At 40.5% G+C, this 19109-nt stretch overlaps 1 protein-coding gene across 23 annotated transcripts in view; it reads right to left on the minus strand.

Moving 5' to 3' along the window:
- Positions 1 to 479: 479 nt before the first annotated feature.
- Positions 480 to 19109, minus strand: part of LOC311423725 (uncharacterized protein) — a 126375-nt gene continuing 107745 nt past the window's right edge. For 17 of the 23 annotated variants that reach the window (XR_014685805.1, XR_014685806.1, XR_014685810.1 and 14 more), the window contains 3 exons: positions 3482 to 4381; positions 1514 to 1615; positions 480 to 1395 (listed from right to left, as the gene is read on the minus strand). The gene's annotated coding sequence lies outside the window, so the exon portion shown is untranslated. The remainder of the gene's footprint in view (positions 1396 to 1513; positions 1616 to 3481; positions 4382 to 19109) is intronic. The other 6 variants (XR_014685811.1, XR_014685814.1, XR_014685817.1 and 3 more) reach the window with 2 other exon arrangements.

The raw sequence follows: 19109 nt of genomic DNA on the forward strand, positions 1-19109 counted from the left end.
GTGTGACACCTCTTGCCTCTGTGTCCATCTTGGCACAACCCAGAACCTGGTGTGACACCTCTTGCCTCTGTGTCCATCTTGGCACAACCCTCCCCGTAGCTTCTCGACCCCTATCCCAGCCTTCCCTCAGGACAACCAGTCCCACAGCTGTCCCCCAGGTGGACCCAGCACCTCCTGTGCCATCTCCACAGCCCCCAATAGTCTCATGAAAGCCCAACCACACTCAACCTGACTCTGTCCACAAGAGCTGGCAACTAGTCCTTCGTCAGAGAACAGCTCCAAAGCCCCTTTACACAGCGGGGCCATCCCCTTCTGCCTCTAACAGGGGCTCTTCCAGACCCATCCAGCAGCTGCCACCCTTCAGGAATGCTGGGCCACCACCTAATACATTCCCCCACACACACATGTACTATTTAACCTGCTTCCTTGAACATAGTGACAGCCACTTACTCTGTGCAAAGGGACTGCAAACACAGGAGTGCAGTAAACAAAGCAGCTGTTTATTCATGCACATCAGTGCCTGGAGGGAGGCTGTTGCATGGTTGATGGTCCCTATGCACCCATTTTCCCCCATTTAACCTCAGAAATCAGCACTGGATCAGCACTCATCTGTCCCATGCTGATGTGTTGCTTTCTGTTACCATGGAGCAGGACTGGAGGAAGGAAAAATAAGGCCAGGGAGCAGGACAGAGGCGTAAAGAGCAAAAAAGAGAAGCACCATCTAGACAGGTGGGTATAGCAAGGAACAATGGGGCAGGCAGCAGGACAGAGATTTGCAGGGGAAGATGAGACAGATGCAGATAGCAGTGAGAGAGGAAGAAAAAGGGAAAGAGAGGGGAGTAGGGAGCCAGAGGCATGGATGGATAGGTACAGTGGGAGATGGTGGACGTTGAAGAAGCTTCTTGCTTGGTCTCTCTGCCAGCTTCCTCCTTTGCAGATCCCATTGCTTGTCTGTCATCCACCTAAGAGAATGCACTGGCATCTTATAACTCTGGTAACATTAGAATTCATAACTAACTAGTGTCTTGCACATACCCGGTATGTAACCATACAGTACTTTTAATGACATACACAGATCATGCCATGGATGCTGGTGACCCGGTCTGCTAAGGACAGCTAAGAGGGATCCTTCTTCCCCCACAGACAACAGCTTTCTTGTCTGCAGGTACAGGCAGCTTCCAGCCACACCCACTTCATTTCAGTCTTCATCTGTCTTATTTGTTGCTGGTCTTATCTTCAGCCACAGCAGTTCCTGTCAAAAGTGAGTGATGAGTCCACCTTCCTCATTTCACCCATGCCACTACAACAGTGAGGCAAAATCCTGCAAATCTAAGCCAGATGGAGTCGGTGACATCCACAGCAGAGGAGAGTATAACTTAGCACTCACTGCTAGCCCTGAAAGAGGAAGAGAACACACAACTGTTATCAACGGGTATTATCCAAATCTATTTTAGGCTAGCACCCTTCCTTCTGTATGAATTTCTGTACCACTCTTTCCCAAATTGACTCAAACCTGCTTCAAGGTTGGTCCTGGAGCTAGACGCAGCCATGCAGGGCAACCAGTGTTGGGGGAGTCTCCATGGAAGCTCTGAGGAGGTGGGAAGGCATCCAGCATCTGTAATTGGAGGGGAGGGGGGGGATGAGACTAATATCTTTTTACCATCCTCCCCTCTGCCAGTTCTCCACTCATTCCCTGGGGCTGCCCCGACTTCAACTGACAGGGAACCTTTCATAGTTCTCCCAGGCAAGTGTGCCTGGCAGACCCAGCCCACAAGCCACTGTACACCCACCCTGCTCTGGGGCTCCTGGCTCTCTGTGTGCATGGCCACCCAGGGCTGCACAAAGCCATAGGAAAGACCACAGCAGTGGCTGCCCCTGCCCCACAACCCCTGCCCACACCGAGCAGGCTGTGCCCTGCAGTCCCCCGGCACCAAGCCTCTCCATCACATCATCCTGGGGCAGTCAGGAGACACCCCTGAGCCCACCACCACCAAAAGGTCTCGCTAGCTGCACTGGTGGTCCCAACACTTGCCTGGTGCCACTAACATTTATGCTGAAATGAAATGCTTTCTTACTGCCGCCATGCTGCAGAGAGCACAGCACTGCTACTGTGCATGAGCAGAGCTGGGTGCTGCAGTTCTGCATTTTGGGCATGGGGAGGCAGTAGCGATCATGGCAGCACTTGAGTTAGGTGTGGAGCAATCCTGTTATAATAAAATACCAGGAGAGGTCCTCAAGATACAACAGCGGTGAAAAGATGCTATAGAACCAGGGGAGTACTGAGGGACACAATAAAGGGTTTTGCAGGAGTCAAGAGAAAACTGTAATGGTCCTGAATGGGTGAGTGGGGCAACATGTCCACTCAAAAACCCAGTAGCAGAACACAACATGTCCCTGCATGCATCTTTGCCTATGTGTTTGTAAGCTTGGAATCCACCTCACCCCATCCCAGAAGCAACCCACATAGCTAGGAGAACACTTTTCAATAAGGTGCAAAGGGACTGCGGGAACCATGGCTATGTAGGCAGCAAGGAGGGAACCAGTCTTGTAGGCAGCAAGGAGGACCCCAGCACAGTTTGAAGCTGGTGGGAGGTGCATCAGCCTCCTGGGGGGCTGATGTGGGAGCCTAACAGGTTAGGAGTCACCTGGCTGAGCCTCCCCTTTTACCTTGATGTAATGTAACTGCATCAGCACTAACTGACAATAAATAAATAAATAGAAGAAGAAGAAGAAGAAGAAGAAGAAGAAGAAGAAGAAGAAGAAGAAGAAGAAGAAGAAGAAGAAGAAGAAGAAGAAGAAGAAGAAGAAGAAGAAGAAGAAGAAGAAGAAGAAGAAGAAGAAGAAGAAGAAGAAGAAGAAGAAGAAGAAGAAGAAGAAGAAAAGAATAAAGAAGAAGAAGAAGAAGAAGAAGAAGAAGAAGAAGAAGAAGAAGAAGAAGAAGAAGAAGAAGAAGAAGAAGAAGAAGAAAAGAATAAAGAAGAAGAAGAAGAAGAAGAAGAAGAAGAAGAAGAAGAAGAAGAAGAAGAAGAAGAAGAAGAAGAAGAAGAAGAAGAAGAAGGAGAAGAAGGAGAAGAAGGAGAAGAAGGAGAAGAAGGAGAAGAAGGAGAAGAAGGAGAAGAAGGAGAAGAAGGAGAAGAAGGAGAAGAAGGAGAAGAAGGAGAAGGAGAAGGAGAAGGAGAAGGAGAAGGAGAAGGAGAAGGAGAAGGAGAAGGAGAAGGAGAAGGAGAAGGAGAAGGAGAAGGAGAAGAAGAAGGAGAAGAAGAAGAAGAAGAAGAAGAAGAAGAAGAAGAAGAAGAAGAAGAAGAAGAAGAAGAAGAAGAAGGAGAAGAAGAAGGAGAAGGAGAAGGAGGAGGAGAAGGAGGAGGAGGAGGAGGAGGAGGAGGAGGAGGAGGAGGAGGAGGAGGAGGAGGAGGAGGAGGAGGAGGAGGAGGAGGAGGAGGAGGAGGAGGAGGAGGCAAGGGCTATCCTCTGCTTGTCTTACTGTGACAGGAGAAGGAAATGCTGATGATCCCCAGGGAGTAATCTGTCCTCTGCTTGGCCTCTGAATGGCTTGTGCCCCAGTCCCAGCAGTGTCTGGTCATCCATCCTGTTATCCTGTGGCATGGTAGCAAAGGCGCACAGTACCATGTAGTCACCAGACCAACTCCAGACAGTGAAGGGAGATAAAGAGACACCTGGCATCATGGAGGCTTGGGGATAGGAACATGGCTGGTTTGTAGTTGCTATGACTACCGGAGCACTGTATGGCAGTGGGCTGAAAGATTTTATGCAAGGATTTGGGCGGTGGGGGTGGGGGTTGTAGCAGGTCTTTCAGGTGGTGTAAGAGGCATTTGTGGTGTTGGGCAGGCTTCATGGGTAGTTCTGGTGCTGGAAGAGTGGAGTGGTTCAGGTTTGGGGGTGGTTTTGCAGTCCAGGGGCCTTAGAGGTTGTTGGTGATCTTGGGGCAGGTTCTAGTGACATGGGGCTTTGGGGGCTGGTTTGAGGGGCATCTGCAGAGCCCCCGCTCTGAGAAAGTTCACAAGCAGGAGGTCAGGGTGGTGGTTATCTACCAGAGGGATTCTAAGCATATGTGGGTGACAGTGCCTTCAAGTACTACGTGTACTGTTGACACCGCAGAAGAAGTTGTGGGGGACCCCAGAAGAAGCATCATCTTCAAAGTCATTGCAGGGGACCCGAGTTGACACATAAAATATCCTCAGTCAGAAGGCACCCACAAGGATCATTAAGTCCTACTCTTGGCTCCACGTAGGACCACTCAAAAATCATATCATACTTCTGAGAGCATTGTCCAGACTTGAGTTAGAGAATTGACTTAGAGAATGATAGCTGTTCATGGTCTAAATGGGTTCCAAGGCTGAATTGGGAGCATATGTTACTATACCTAAGGGAGAAAAGATATTAAAGTGTTAAAACTTTCTACACATGCAATACAAAGAAAGCTAATAAGAACAACTGTACTGGCTATACAGGGAACAACGTGCAAAATAATTTAAAAGAATAAATAAATTACAATCTTATAGAAGTTGGCATTTTCAACAGGAAGTTGCAGGAGAAGATATCCATGAATGTATGTGCATCGTTGCACATACAGAAAAAGGTGAGTTTCTTTCTAAAAAAAAAAAAAAAAAAACACTTTGTAGCATCTTCTTACGGAAGTCTCACAGCACTCCCGTATTATCAGAGACACAAAAACGGCATTGTATTAAACATAAAAATAAAAATAAAAGCCAAGCTATGACGGAATAATACATCTGATGAAAGACAAAGAATTCTGATAGACCCAGTAATTTTATGATGTTTCTTTTCTTTAAAACAATTACTTTATTCTTCATGAAGCAGCAGCATCCACCCTCAACAGCTAAACGCGACAAGCATTTTTGCCTCCTGGGGTTTACCAGGGGTTATTTTGACTACTGATAAAGACAGCAGTGTTATGAAATCGTCACATTAAATGAATTGAACAGAGAGCATTAATCTGGGCAAATTACTTCTAATGGTTAGAAAACTATGGCTGTAGCAAAGTCAGACAATAGTTTCCATTAGAGAACAGAAAAATTATGCCCTATATAACCTCCTTTCTCTTAGACTGTACTGCTCAAGGAAGGTTTTCATTCTTCTGTGATATAATTTAGAAAATATTTCCTGGATCTCTGACAAAATACATGCCTAGCCTTCCCTGCTAAATTACCCAAAAGCATCTGCAATGATGGGTGTAAACCCAGCTTTTCTTTCTGAGAGTCCCGAACTCTAGTTGAGAGGGAAGGTATCAGGGAAAACACATACACACAAAAATAAATAAATAAATAAATAAATAAATAATAATAATAATAATAATAATAATAATAAATTAGCATTTCTTTAATTTGATTTCAACAACTGCCACTGGAAGTTGAGCCTAAATGGTTACATTCCCTGTGAATGTTTACAGGCTTTTTTTTGCCAAATAGCCAGTGCCACCCGCAGAGGCAGTGTTTGGAAGAGCTTATTCATTCTGCATTTAGTCTAGAAAGAACATAGAAATAGGAGAAGTATCCACAGGCAAAAAAAGCTCCTGTCTTCCCTGCTCCTCTTTTGAGATGTTTCTCCTGTTTTTCAGCCATCTGATCAACTGCATTGAATATATGCTTCTAGTCATCTGCTTCTAAGACTTTCAGAATATTGACTTTCTTCCTATTTCCATGTTCTCCTTGTTTACTGTTCTTGAGGTTCAATCACTTTACTGAAGGCATATCTGCTTCCTCCAGTGTTTTCAGTCACACTGATCCTCTTTCAACCTCTGCATGCACATGGAAAATGGATTATTATATTCTGCTATGAACAGTTTCTACATTTTATAACAGATGCATCAGATGTACTTGGAACCCTTGCCTAGATAGCCCTTATTTTTTCCTAAACTGACCATGTTTTACCATGTTTGTAAGTTCATTTCAGGCAACATTTTCATGACCAATTGTTTACCATCAAAAGGCATAATTGTTTTTGAGACTGAATCAAGTGTGCCAGAGTTTAAAAAGAATACCTCGTATTATTGTCTGATATCTTTACTATCTGTGTGACCTATATTTGCACATAATTAAACATCGTAGCACATGAGTATAGACTCTGGTAACAGTCACCCATATTATACCTCGAGTACTGTGTTCAGTTTTGGGCCCCTCGCTACAAGAAGGACATCGAGGTGCTTGAGCGGGTGCAGAGAAGGGCGACGAAGCTGGTGAGGGGCCTGGAGAACAAGTCCTACGAGGAGCGGCTGAGGGAGCTGGGCTTGTTCAGCCTGGAGAAGAGGAGGCTCAGGGGTGACCTTATTGCTCTTTACAGATACCTTAAAGGAGGCTGTAGAGAGGTGGGGGTTGGCCTGTTCTCCCACGTGCCTGGTGACAGGACGAGGGGGAATGGGCTTAAGTTGAGCCAGGGGAGTTTTAGGCTAGATGTTAGGAAGAACTTCTTTACAGAAAGGGTTGTGAGGCATTGGAACAGGCTGCCCAGGGAAGTGGTGGAGTCACCATCCCTGGAAGTCTTCAAAAGACGCTTAGATGTAGAGCTTAGGGATATGGTTTAGTGGAGGGCTGTTAGCGTTAGGTTGGAGGTTGGACTCGATGACCTTGAGGTCTCTTCCAACCTAGAAAATTCTGTGATTCTGTGATTATTTATCTTACTATTAGAAACTGCTTTTGAGAAACATTTACAGGTAGTCCCGATATGATAACTGTGATTGTGTGTTTCTCTGCCAAGTTTCTATGACTTACTGGGGCAGGGAGTTTAGCAGTTAGCAATACTGCCAAATTAGGTCCCCTTGATGTCTGAACATGTAATCCCAAATTGAATATTGGTGTGACAGATTGTAATATGTTTGTATGACAACGTTAAACTGGTCCTCTCCTCTTCTTGGACTGTTCTTAAAGTAGAACAATATTATTGAGCACTATCACTGATGCAGTGTGGCCTTGGAAACACACCAAACCTGCCTCTATGTTTCTCCTGTGTGGTGAGAAGAAAAAGTATGCCATACAACAGACCTAAGCTTCCAAGAGACAAGTCCTCAAATCTTGCACATAGTACCAGAATAACCTTTTTTAAAAGCATTATTGGTGTGACATACACAATGAGCTCTGTAGTGGAAAAAGCTAGTCAATTTATCCTAATTCTTTCAATAGACTTTCAGCTCTATCTGCCAGTAAGCAACATTCCCAGTCTTATTGCAGTCTGAGAAGAAAAATCTTCTTTGTGTTAGTATTTTTCATGCTGATCACCAGAAGGTTTGTGATGAATGTTGAAGACAAAAACAAAGCCTTCATTGAGGCTAATAGGAAGAGTGCCTCTTTCATGAGAGAAGGAGAAAAGGAATCAGGACGATAATACAATATTTTGCAGGCATACAACTCTCATTGAATAGCAGTGCAAGAGCACTTTTCTGAAATATTATCTCTAGTAACTTTTCTGCACACAGTCTATTCACAGATGTATTTCCTTTGCCAATCTAAAGTAGCTATTTGATCAGTAGTTTAAAAGTAAATACACACTTGTGATGCACTCAGATACCACTGACTGTATTCAAGTGTCCATCATACAAAAGCACTCAAACAAAAAATACTCAAGTATCGATAGCTTCATTGCACTGTTCTGCACTGAGGACTTTTTCCAAGCAAAGCTCATGTTATTTGAGAGCTTGGTACTCAACTAGATAGCAGTTCTCCTAGCTGATTGGTACTCCGTTAGTGGTTCATCCCAGAGAGGGAGGAGGGAGGATTAGTGAACAGCTTAGCTGCCGACTGGGTTAAACCACGACACTGCTAAAGCTTCTATAGACCAAAGCCAGCTTTTTTTGGTAGATGTCATTGTAACCATCCCAGTATTTCTAAATCCTAATTTTATTCAGATTTGTTTTTATCCCTATGCTAGAGATCTGTTGTTTTAGTAGTTGATGTTCTAAACATCCCTGGATCTGTTAAACTGAGTTTTTTTTTTTTTTCTCTCTTTAATAATCTGTTAGTCAGTCAAATTGCATGTTACTTGAACTGTGTAATACTTATGTTCAGTTGTATGCACAGCAATTGACCTTTTCTTTTAAGATGAAGATGCTGCGTTTCTGTTGTCGTCCACTGTTTCATCATTTATCAACTGTATACATGATAAAATTGTTTGAGTTTTAGGAACACATTCTTTGCTTACAAAGCAAAACATCACTGAAAAATGAGAGTCATCAGAAAACATGAAGACATTCAAGGCAACTTCATGGGTAAATATTTCTGTTTCTTACTACTGACCAAACAATAGAAGAAAAACAAACAAACAAACAAACAAAAAGTGCTTTTTCTTAAGCACGCTAATTTGAATTAAGGGTTTGTTTTTTTCACAGAGGCAGTTTCCTACTGACACTGGCTCAGGCTACATTATGATTTACTTTTTCTTGTGAAGAAATGTGACATAAGTATGCCTCAAATATATGAGATTCAGACAGCAAAGACAGTTTCTTACAGGATTAGAGTAGAGAGGAAGGAAATAAATTCAGTGCATTCAGTCACCTCATCATGAAATTCCCTATCCATGGCTTAAATATACAGCACTGACTGGTCAGAAGTCAGTTTTGTATTAAAAAGTAGATTCTTTCGGCTCATTTCAAGTGCTTTTTATAGGAGGTGTAGAAGAAATGTGAGAAAGAGGTGTCCAATTATAGAAGAATCACAGAATCACAGTATCATTTAGGTTGGAAAAGACATCTGTTTTTTCATCATAGTGGCCTTCTTGGCCACCTGAGCATCCTGCTGGCTCATATTCAGTCAGCTGTCTACCAATATCCCCCGGTCCCTTTCCACCAGGCAGCTTTCCAGACACTCTTCCCTCAGCCTGTAGCATTGTATGGGGTTGTTGTGCTCCAAGTGCAGGGCCTGGCACTTGGCCTTGTTGAACTTCATACCGTTGGCTTCAGCCTATCCATCCAGCCTATCCAGATTGCCCTGCAGAGCCCTCCTACCTTCAAACAGATCAACACTTGTGTCTTACTGCCCTGGATATCCTCGTCCAGATTACTGATATAAAGAGAACTGTCCCCAGTACTGAGCCCTGGGGGACACCACTAGTGACCAGCCTCCAACTGGATTAAATTCCATTCACCACAATTTTGGGCCTGACCACCCAGCCAGTTTTTATGCAGTGAAGCATGCACTCATCCAAGCTATGAGCAGTCCATTTCTCCAGAAGAATGCTGTGGGAAACAGAGTCAAAAGTTTTACTAAAGTCTAGAGAGGCAACATCCACAGCCCTTCCCTCATCCACTAAGTGCATCATCTTGTCATAGAAAGCGATCAAGTTCATCAAGCAGGACCTGCCTTTCATAAACCCATGCTGACTGGGCCTGATCACTTGGTTGTCCTGTATGTGCCACATGATGGCACTCAAGATGATCTACTAGATAACCTTCCCAGGCACTGAAGATGAGAGGAGACAAGACTGGATGGATCAAAGGAGAAGAGTAAGTTGTTTTTTGCTTGTTTTATTTAGAGAGCATCAGTGCAAACTATTCAATTAAAACAACTTTGACTAATTAGATATTTCCAAAAATCCTCTGTGACTAACAGTGTCTTTTCCTTCATTCTTTTGTCAAAAAGGACATCTATGCATTCTGATTCTTTTAAATAATTCTTCATGCTCTATTTTCATCATCGAATACTGTACTGGGTTGTTGGGTTTTGGTGTTTGTTTGTCTGTTTGTTTTGTTGTTGCTTTGATTTTTAATGCAGAAATGACACAGGCATAAACTAATCCTGCACTGAAATAAAACACGAGAGATTTGAAGTAATTTTATGATTTTATGAAGTCTCTCGTCTCTGTTTTCCTGTGATTGTTGCCTTTTGAGTCCCTTGACCTGAATACAATAAAAATGGTGATAAATATGCTTATCAAATTATATTTCCATTTTACTGTTCAAGTCTAGTCTAAAAATGGAACTTAATTTCAATCCTCTAACTTTTATTCCTTTTCAGTTCTTTTCCAATAAAGGCAGCAGTCTTAGATTATCATACCATTGCTTGATTTAACATGAAGTCTAGATACAGTAGTCTTGCATTAGAGACAAAATGAATCAGCATAGTAAAATTCATAGCATTTGTACCTTCAATATGCTTAGATGACTTTTTTTTTTTCTTTTATAATCAAAGATCAAAGATACAACATAATGCATACCAGTTCTGTGGTACATTTCACTCTATCCCTTAAGAAGCACTCCCTTGAACAGTAACATGGAAATAGAACTAGACTTGAACGGTAAAATGGAAATATTAAGAATGCCCACAGATACACATGTATCATATAACCCCTTAAACCAGGCAGACATTGTAGGTATTCTTTTTTTTTTTTTTTTCATCAAACAGCCCTCTCACTTGAGCATGGTGCCACAGAAACTCGCTCTTGGCATCCTTTAGCATGAATATGTTTGCTATATTAACAGCTAGTGCTCAAGCATTTTCTCCCAAGCCCAGAAGTCTTCTTACTACATCTCTTGGTCTTAATTCACCTGCCACCTCCTCTAAATATTGATTGAGCTCTTAGAACTGTTTTCTGCAATTTAACCTTCCAGACACATTCCATCAGGAAGGCAAACTATTTCCCACTAGGCTAGTTTTCTAAGCCAAAACTAGTAGGGCTCTGGGATAACAGCAGCACTGCTTCACAAATGCACTTCAACTAAATCCAAGTCAAAATTTCACTTCCAGAATTCTTCCTTTCCAGAGAAGCATGGGAATGAGGGAGAACTTCTTCTTTTTGAGGTGTTGTATGGCTTCATTTATGGCAGTGTGGTACAATTCTGTGCACCTTATACGGTTTGTTCTGAAAGCAATGGATCTTCTAATGACTTCACAGATTTTTTGCATACTACAATCATGTAAAAACATTTTCACATAATTGTCTTCACTAACCAAAATCATCAGCGCACACAGGAAATAATCTTTGGCTCAACTTTGCTGTGAAAATGTTCACATGGCATTACTACCAGATGACTTTATATTACATGTTAATTTCCAGTACATATCCTAGTCTGTTTTGTGTTTTATTCTTGTACATTAATAAAATGGGTTCCCACCATAAGACTAATGGTCTGATTCTGGTTTTACACCTTTTCTATACAAACACAAATGTGATTAAACCAAGCCTGGTAAGAGAACCAGGCTCTGATAGGCTAGAGAGATATTTTTCTTTCCCCTTCCTTTTTTTTAGAGTTCCAAAGAGTGAAAATAGATATGAAAAGCTCTCTGCTTGTTTGGCAACTAACAGAAAAATACTTGTTTGCATTTAGTAACACTCAACACTGTGAATCAGATTCTTTAGTACAAAGTCAGTTTAGAGACCCTAACCTGTTACTTCATGCTCTCTGCAAAAGTTTTACTTCAGCTTCTTGCCATTTTAGAAATCAGGGCTGAGAAATTTTTCAGGAGACTCCAATCAAGGAAAGAATATCTCCAGAGTTTCCCTTAAGCACACTCTTTTAGAGTAGCTTATTTTTCAAATTATCAGTTTAGATAAAAGTCAGACAGCAATAAAAATAAGTCCACAGTTAACATGAGAAAATGGAAATACTATGCTGATGTAAAATGACAGTAGTGTGCTTTTGATTGCTTTATGAAAGAAAACAAATCTGTATTATCTGCACGCAAAAAGTAGGAAATCATTTAAAGTCTCTAATATCATGTTAAGCAGGAAGGAATTTTAAATGATTATCTTAATTTGTACACTTTTTAAAAGGATAAAGTAAATGACTAATGTAGAAATGGGTAAAGCATAAGGTTAGAAGCATGGTTGCCATCTAAACTGCCATCTGAATTCACAGAATCTTTCATCTAGTGTGACTTAGAATTAGAGTAAGGAAGCCAAGATCTAACATTGCTTCAGTCAGTAAAAAGGCATTTATTTTGGCTCTTGATCCCAAATTTATTCTGTAACTCTCTGAAAACTTCTTTCCTTATTAGAAAACAAAGAAGGAAAGAAGGAAATAGCTATTGAAACAGCTTCAGGGCAGCTGCCTAGAATTTTTCATGGTAATTAGTTCTGTTCATAGACTTAAAAAATATAAACAAGTTTCATTAAATACAGATGAATGACATTTTCTACATTCATAAAACTATACATCAGCATTTGTACGAGGTCATGAAAGCATATAGTCCTCATCTTAATTAACCATGGTAGTTTAAAGTCTAAAAAGTAGTGGTAGGGGGGAATCTATTGTTAATTAATCCATTATATTTTTGTCTATTACACTAATACGATGCATATAGGCTTTGAAATATGTAATCCTAATGCCAGTTTCTGTAGTTATGAAAAAAGGCCTATGCTAACAACAAAGTTCATTTTATGTCTTGTATTCTAGTTCACTTTCTATCTTCTCAGTTTAAGGGATGTAGCCTGAGGCCACAGTCATGTTAGTGAGCTACATGTAATATTGGCGATAAGCCAAGTATCAGATTCTCACAGGAACTAACTCCAAAATAATAATGAAAAAGACCCTGTATACATACATGCTACACACTGGAATGGTAAGTCTACCTCGTGAGTCTCATGCTGTACCTTTCATACGATCTTCAGCAGATAACTAAAACCTTATGCAAAAGTTCATATAGGGGGCAACCCTGGTTATATGTGCAGACTAGGGGATGAGACGCTGGAGAGTAGACCCACAGAAAGGGAGATGAGCATGAGCCAGCGGTGTGCCTTGGTGGCCAGGAGGGCTAACTGTATCCTGGGGTGCATCAAGAATGGCATTGCTAATCAGTCAAGGGAAGTGATTGTTCCACTCTTCTCTGTGCTGGTGTGGTCTTACCTTGAGTACTGTGTGCATGCTGGGTGCCACAGTACAAGAAAGACACAAAGCTGTTAGAGAGTATCCGAAGGAGGGCAGCAAACATGGCAAAGGGTCTAGAAGGGAAGACATATGAGGAGCAGCTGACGTCACGTCTACAGCTTCCTCACAAGGGAAAGTGGAGATGCAGGTGCTGAGCTCTTCTCTCTGGTGACCAGAGATATGACCCAAGGGACTGACTTGAAGCTACGACAGGGCAGGTTCAAACTGGGTATCAGGTAAAGGTTCTTCACTGAGAGGGTGGTTGAGCACTGGAACAGGCTCCCCAGGGCAGTGGTCATTGCACCAAGCCTGACAGAGCTGAAGAAGTGCTTGGACAAGCTCTCAGACATATGGTCTGACTTTTCTGGTGGTCCTTTGGGAACCCAGGAGTCGGACCCGATGATACTTGTGGGTCCCTTCCAACTTGGATTCTATAATATGGTTTATCAAGACATACATAAAAGCAATTGTCTACTTACCTACAATAAATATTTCTGATTGTACTTCAGTCAAGAGAATGATTCTGTATCAGCCATGTGAATCTCAGTCTGAGCCTTGGCTGATTGCAAGAAGCTGTGCATGTATCATAACAAGACCTGCTGCTAAATGGCTACTTCTCAGTGGAGAATGAAGTGCTATGCTCATAGACATTTTTACTTCAGCAAACTTAATCATCAGTGAAATGATATTTATTTTTTTGTATCTAGAAAAGCATTTTGGTGGGCAGGACCTATCAGACTGCAAGCTTCCCATCTTCATAGGACAGAAAGATGCTTAGCAGGTATCCTGAGAGGAAATTGAAAATGAGTTAGCTCTGTGCTGTAGTAACAGCACATCACTGCTTTTGAATTGCAGAACGAAGTTCAAAGAAACAAACTGCTCTCCCCAACTACTGCAAGGCAGATGCACAACCTTAGGAGATACTTTCACACTATTCATAAAATAATGATAATAACAATCATAATAAAGGAACAAAGCACTGAGAACTCCAACACTAAATACATTTTGAGTGAAACTGGATATGCCTTGACTATGTCACACAACATACTAATGCAGAGATCTCCAACATGGCACAAACTAGGTGTGTTCATATCAGTGTGGCACTAAGCATGAATAAATCCGTTATAGCTAAGTTCTTAAGTTCTGATTTGTATATTTTGTGGGCATATCTTCTCACAAGCATCACCAGCTCAGGCATCTCAACCACAAGCCTGTACTTGTACCAACAATTCTTTTATTTTGGCTAACCTGGAGCAAACGAAATGGAAATCCACAGGATTTGTTTATAATAATAATAATAATAATAATAATAATAATAATAATAATAATAATAATAATAATAATAATAATAATAATAATGTAAAGTGAAATGTAGAAACAGTTAAACAAATAAAAAGGTATTGAAGAGAAAGAAAATCAGTGAGACATAACTGAACATGGACAGACTTTCAAAGGAAGCAATGGAAGCATGTAGCTGACAAAGCACTCCAATACTACATGGAGAATATTTCAATATTGGCATTCGATTTGAAAAGATGACCAGGCAGGTCTGATTTCTCACTCTTCTAATTTCCATCAAGTTTCTGACCTCTCCCTAATGTGTATTAAGAGAACATTTCAAAGATCAGTGCTCTGCATGATTTCCAGAAGCAATTTGTGCCAATGGAAAGTGAGATATACAGCATCTGAATGAGTACAAGGAAGCTTGATCAAAATTCCAGCCTCGTGGTTTGTTCTGAATTCTTGCTGCACTCCTTTCAGATCTGGAAAGTTACAGATTGACATATCTCTGGATTTTTTATGTTGTGATACTTTTCTCCTAGGATCTGTGCCCTACTGGTTCTGGGAAACTTGTGACCTCTGCATTTTTAATTAGAACTTGTAACTTTTTCCATAGCAACATATTTTGATGTCGCAAATACAGAATCTGTCAAATCAAATGACTTCCAAGTGCAAAGCTAAGTACTTCTGGTCAAATGAAGTCCAAGTATATAAAAACACTGAGATGCAAGCAAAACTGAAAATACACAGCAAAGCAAGGATGGAAGTCTTGGCCTTGGTTAATTCATAACTTTGATCTCAGTGATTAATAAATCAATACAAATATGAAAGAATTACATTGCATGCTGAAGTAGTTTAGATGAAGAATTCTTAATACTAATTTCCTTGAAGATGAGAACAGATAAAATCCATCTGTCTGATTGGTGTGCCAGTACTCACATGATACAAAGGAACAACTATTTCCAGGAAATATTATAGCTATGGAAAAACTTTGTTCACATGTTGAACTGTATAAGCAGGCAGGGAAAGAAAAAGAAATCCTTTGAAACAAAATCTGAACTTAGATTTTAGCAGACCCACAATATTATGAGGAATAGCGTGATTCCATATGATGGGTTAAGAAAAACAGCATAACATAACATTTAAATATGTATTTTTTCAAAAACATTTCCTTATGATGTATGTGCCCAAAATATTTCTTTCAAATCTCAGGAAGAAAAACTAGATTTTTTTGTCATTCAGTTACATTATCTGTATGTTATTATAATACATTCACTGATTCTTGATTATAGACACTTAATGGTATCACTGTTCCTGAGAGCGGTATAGGCTTTTTTGCATATTTCAATGTCAGTAGAGGCTTGCACAGAACATTGCCACTTGTCACATTTTCCTTTCACTTACCAAGAAGGAAACTACCAACATTCCTCTCTAACATGAAAAAAATATAGACAATATCATTTTCTGATGAACCAGACTTGTGCTCACTCCCACCATAGTGAGCTACTTGTCTTTCCTTTTCATACATTAAGCTAAGACTAAGCATAGACAAGGAAAGCTTCTTTTACTGTCATTACCATTACTGCACATGATAATAACCGTTATGTAATGGCACCCATAAGTAATTGTTTGTCAGGCCAGCAGACAAGAGATATGAGTATGATCATCTTTTTAAAAATAATAATAATAATAATATATACATGTATTGTATAGAATGAACCCCTTCAGGAAGAGAAAAGAAGCACCAATGTGCGAAGTTGTTTTTTTTTTTCTGGGTAGCATTAAACAAATGACTACTATCCCTTTGTCTTTACCATCTGTTTCTACTTTTCACAAAAAACACTGGAAAATAAAGCTAAATGTGGTGTGTTTTAACTTTGCATTGCAAACAAGGCCTTCCTGGGGTTCCTGGATCCCTCATCATTGCAGATGCCCTCCCTGAGTGTGCATAGGGGAGTGCAGCACAAAAGCATGAGAATTTTCTATTTCCTAGCAGAAATCTGATGTTTTCCCTCATCTATCTCTGATTTAAAAGAAAACTGAAAAAGTTCAACATTCCAGAAAATGTATTTTGTTAGCCTGAAAGACTATCTGAACTGAGTATTCAAATTGATGACAATACTTACAAAATTTAGATTTTCTGCTTTAAAATGAAATGCTTTGTTTATATTAATTTCTAAAATTGTCAGAATATTTTTTCAAATTATGTGTTTAATCTTCCCAATTTAATAAAAAAAATATGTTGCCATGAAAACTTCAATTTCCAAGATAAACATTTTAAATTTATTTACAAAACAAGACAACAGTAAATCTTCTGCTACATATAACACTTGCTTAAGTAATCTGGCAGCTAATTTGTTAGTATTATATACAAGAGATACAGAAAGAGCATCGCTTTACTTAAGAGTGTCTTAGAAATAACCACACTATTTTAAAGATAAATAGTAAAAAATGAATGTTTTGGAGTTTAGAGAAACAAAATTTCATGGATCTTGCCTTCCAAGTATAGACTGCTCAAGCTAATGCCTGTAGCAAAGAAGGTGTCTAGTGTCCAAGAAGCTTGGTGAGAGAAAACTGGCATTGCTTTTATAAAAAAAATATTTAATTTCTATGTTTGCAGTTTTCCCAGCTCTTTCCATAGATCTTGGCTGCCTCAAGGGTCCTAAGGATGCCACAATCTTAAACGGTCTTATAAATCTAGAGAGGGAAATGATCTGTCTCTTGTCTTCAGCAGAAAGCCTTGAAGAATGTCTGTGGGGCTTTACCAGAGAGTTGCTGAAAAAAGAGCCAAGATCCAGTGGTCCCTGACCTTTCCCAGCCCTCCTCCACCAGCATCAGCCTGCAGCCTGCTCTTTAAAAGTTTCTGCTCACCCAGGGAGCAAAATTAGAAATCTTCTCTAGGGACAATCTTTCTTCCACCAAGCCACTCACCAGTGTCTTCCAATAATGTACAGAAACCAAAACCAAAAAAGAAAAAGTAAGTTAAAAAATATATGTCGCTCAGTAAGGATTTCCCACAGCAAAGCGTAAATGCCCAGACACGCCCACAGAGTCTAACACTACTTTATCAGCAGAGCCCTAGCCTTTAGTTTAGGCTTTCAGTGTTCAGTGTGCACTGTATTGGTGTAGAAAAAGTGCCAAACACGCTGCTGGTGATCCATGCATCTATAAATCATATGTGTAAGCATGTCTGAACTGCATAACATCAGCACTTAAAAAGTGTTGAGACCCTCTGATCTCCATGACTAGTAAAAACATTCATACAAATGTACATTAATGGAATACCTTCTCCAAAATTTTTGGTCTTATGACTGTTAAGTAAGGCTTTTTGAAGGAAAGTTGTGTTAAAAAAAGCTCTGTTAGTATAGTCTCATTTTTATCCTAAGTCACCACAGATCAGGGTAAATTTCATAAATGTGGAGAGATTTCAAATAAACTCAAAATCAGATTTTAAAAATAACTTGCTGCACTGCACTTATTTTTTTGTTCAATTCACTGATAGTCATCAAAGAGCCTTTTAAAATGAATCCTATGAAACAGTGCTCTTCCAATTTGTATTACACCTTGTAATTCCTGTCACAGGTTCCAATATTAGGCAAGATCAGAGGTTTAGAGAGATTTTGCACCACCTAGTGAGCAGCTGATGCCTGTGTCAGCAAGAGGGGATGCAGACACTAGGATGGAGCTCCAGGTACATTATTTTGAATGGGTAAAGTGCCCTCTCATCATGGAATTCACAGGAAGTTTGGAAACTGCTGCCCCAGAAACACAAGCATGTTAATGTTCATTCAGCAGCACAGTTCCAGCATCTATACCATCAGCATCTCCTCTGTTTGCTTTAGAACTGCTTCCTGCTGGTGCTTTAACCACAGAAGGGAAAAACCTGGTCTCAAAATGTCATAGAATGTTAGAATGACTCAGGTTGGAAAGGATCTTAAAGATCATCTAGTTCCTAACCACCTGCCATAGTCAGGGACACCACCCACTAGATCAGGTTGCTCAGGGCCTTATCTAACATGGTCCTGAACACCTTTTTTTTTTTTTTTTTTTAATTTAAAACCACTTCCCCTTTTTCTGTTATTATCTGACCAAGCAAAGAGTTGCTCTCCATCTTTTTTGTAAGTCCCTTTTAGGTAAAATTAGGTAAAAGTCCCTTTTAGAAAAGATGCGATGTGGTCACCCCGGAGCCTCCTCTTCTTTAGGCTCTGGCTCTCTCAGCCTTTCTTCATAGGAGAGGTGCTCCAGACCTCCAATCAACTTTGTGGCCTTCCTCTGGACCCGCTCTAACAAATCCACATCCTTCTTGTGCTGGGGGCCCCAGACCTGGATGCAGCTCTCCAATTTGGGCTTCACAAAGACAGAGTATGATAAAGATACTAAACAGTACCTATCCCAGGACAGACCCTTAAGGGATACCACTCATCTCTGGCCTCCACTTGGACATAGAGGTACCACTCTCTGGGTGCAAAACTTCAAGCCAACTTCTTATCCACTGAATGGTCCACCCATCAAATCTATCTCTCTCCAATTTGGAGACCAGGATATCGTAACGGACCATGTCAAAGGCCTTTTAGAAATCCAGATAGATGACATTAGTCAGTCTTCCCATGTCAACTGATGAAGTCACTCCATCCTATGCCACATCCATGTCCTATGAAAGTAAACCACAAGCCATAATGCAAATCTGCTTTGGGCTGGGATTGCATACAGATCACAGTGTTTTCCCTTAAATAATCACCAGAAATACAACAGGATGTTTAAAAAAAAAAAAAAAAAAAAAAAAACTCTTACACTCTAATAAATCCTTGCACTACAGTAAGTATCCACTATTTTTCAATACACTTTTAATCATTTTTGTTCTTACACTGCCAGTCATAGGTATCCCAGGTACCCAACTGTGCTCTGTTCACAACTTTCAGTGAACCTGGATTTTAAGTGAACCTGAATGTTATTAATGTGCCCTGTTTGTCCAGAAATGAATGTTATAAAAACCTTCTGT

The sequence above is a fragment of the Aythya ferina genome (genome assembly GCF_964211825.1).
Source record: "Aythya ferina genome assembly, chromosome: 25".
Taxonomy (NCBI): Eukaryota; Metazoa; Chordata; class Aves; order Anseriformes; family Anatidae; genus Aythya; species Aythya ferina.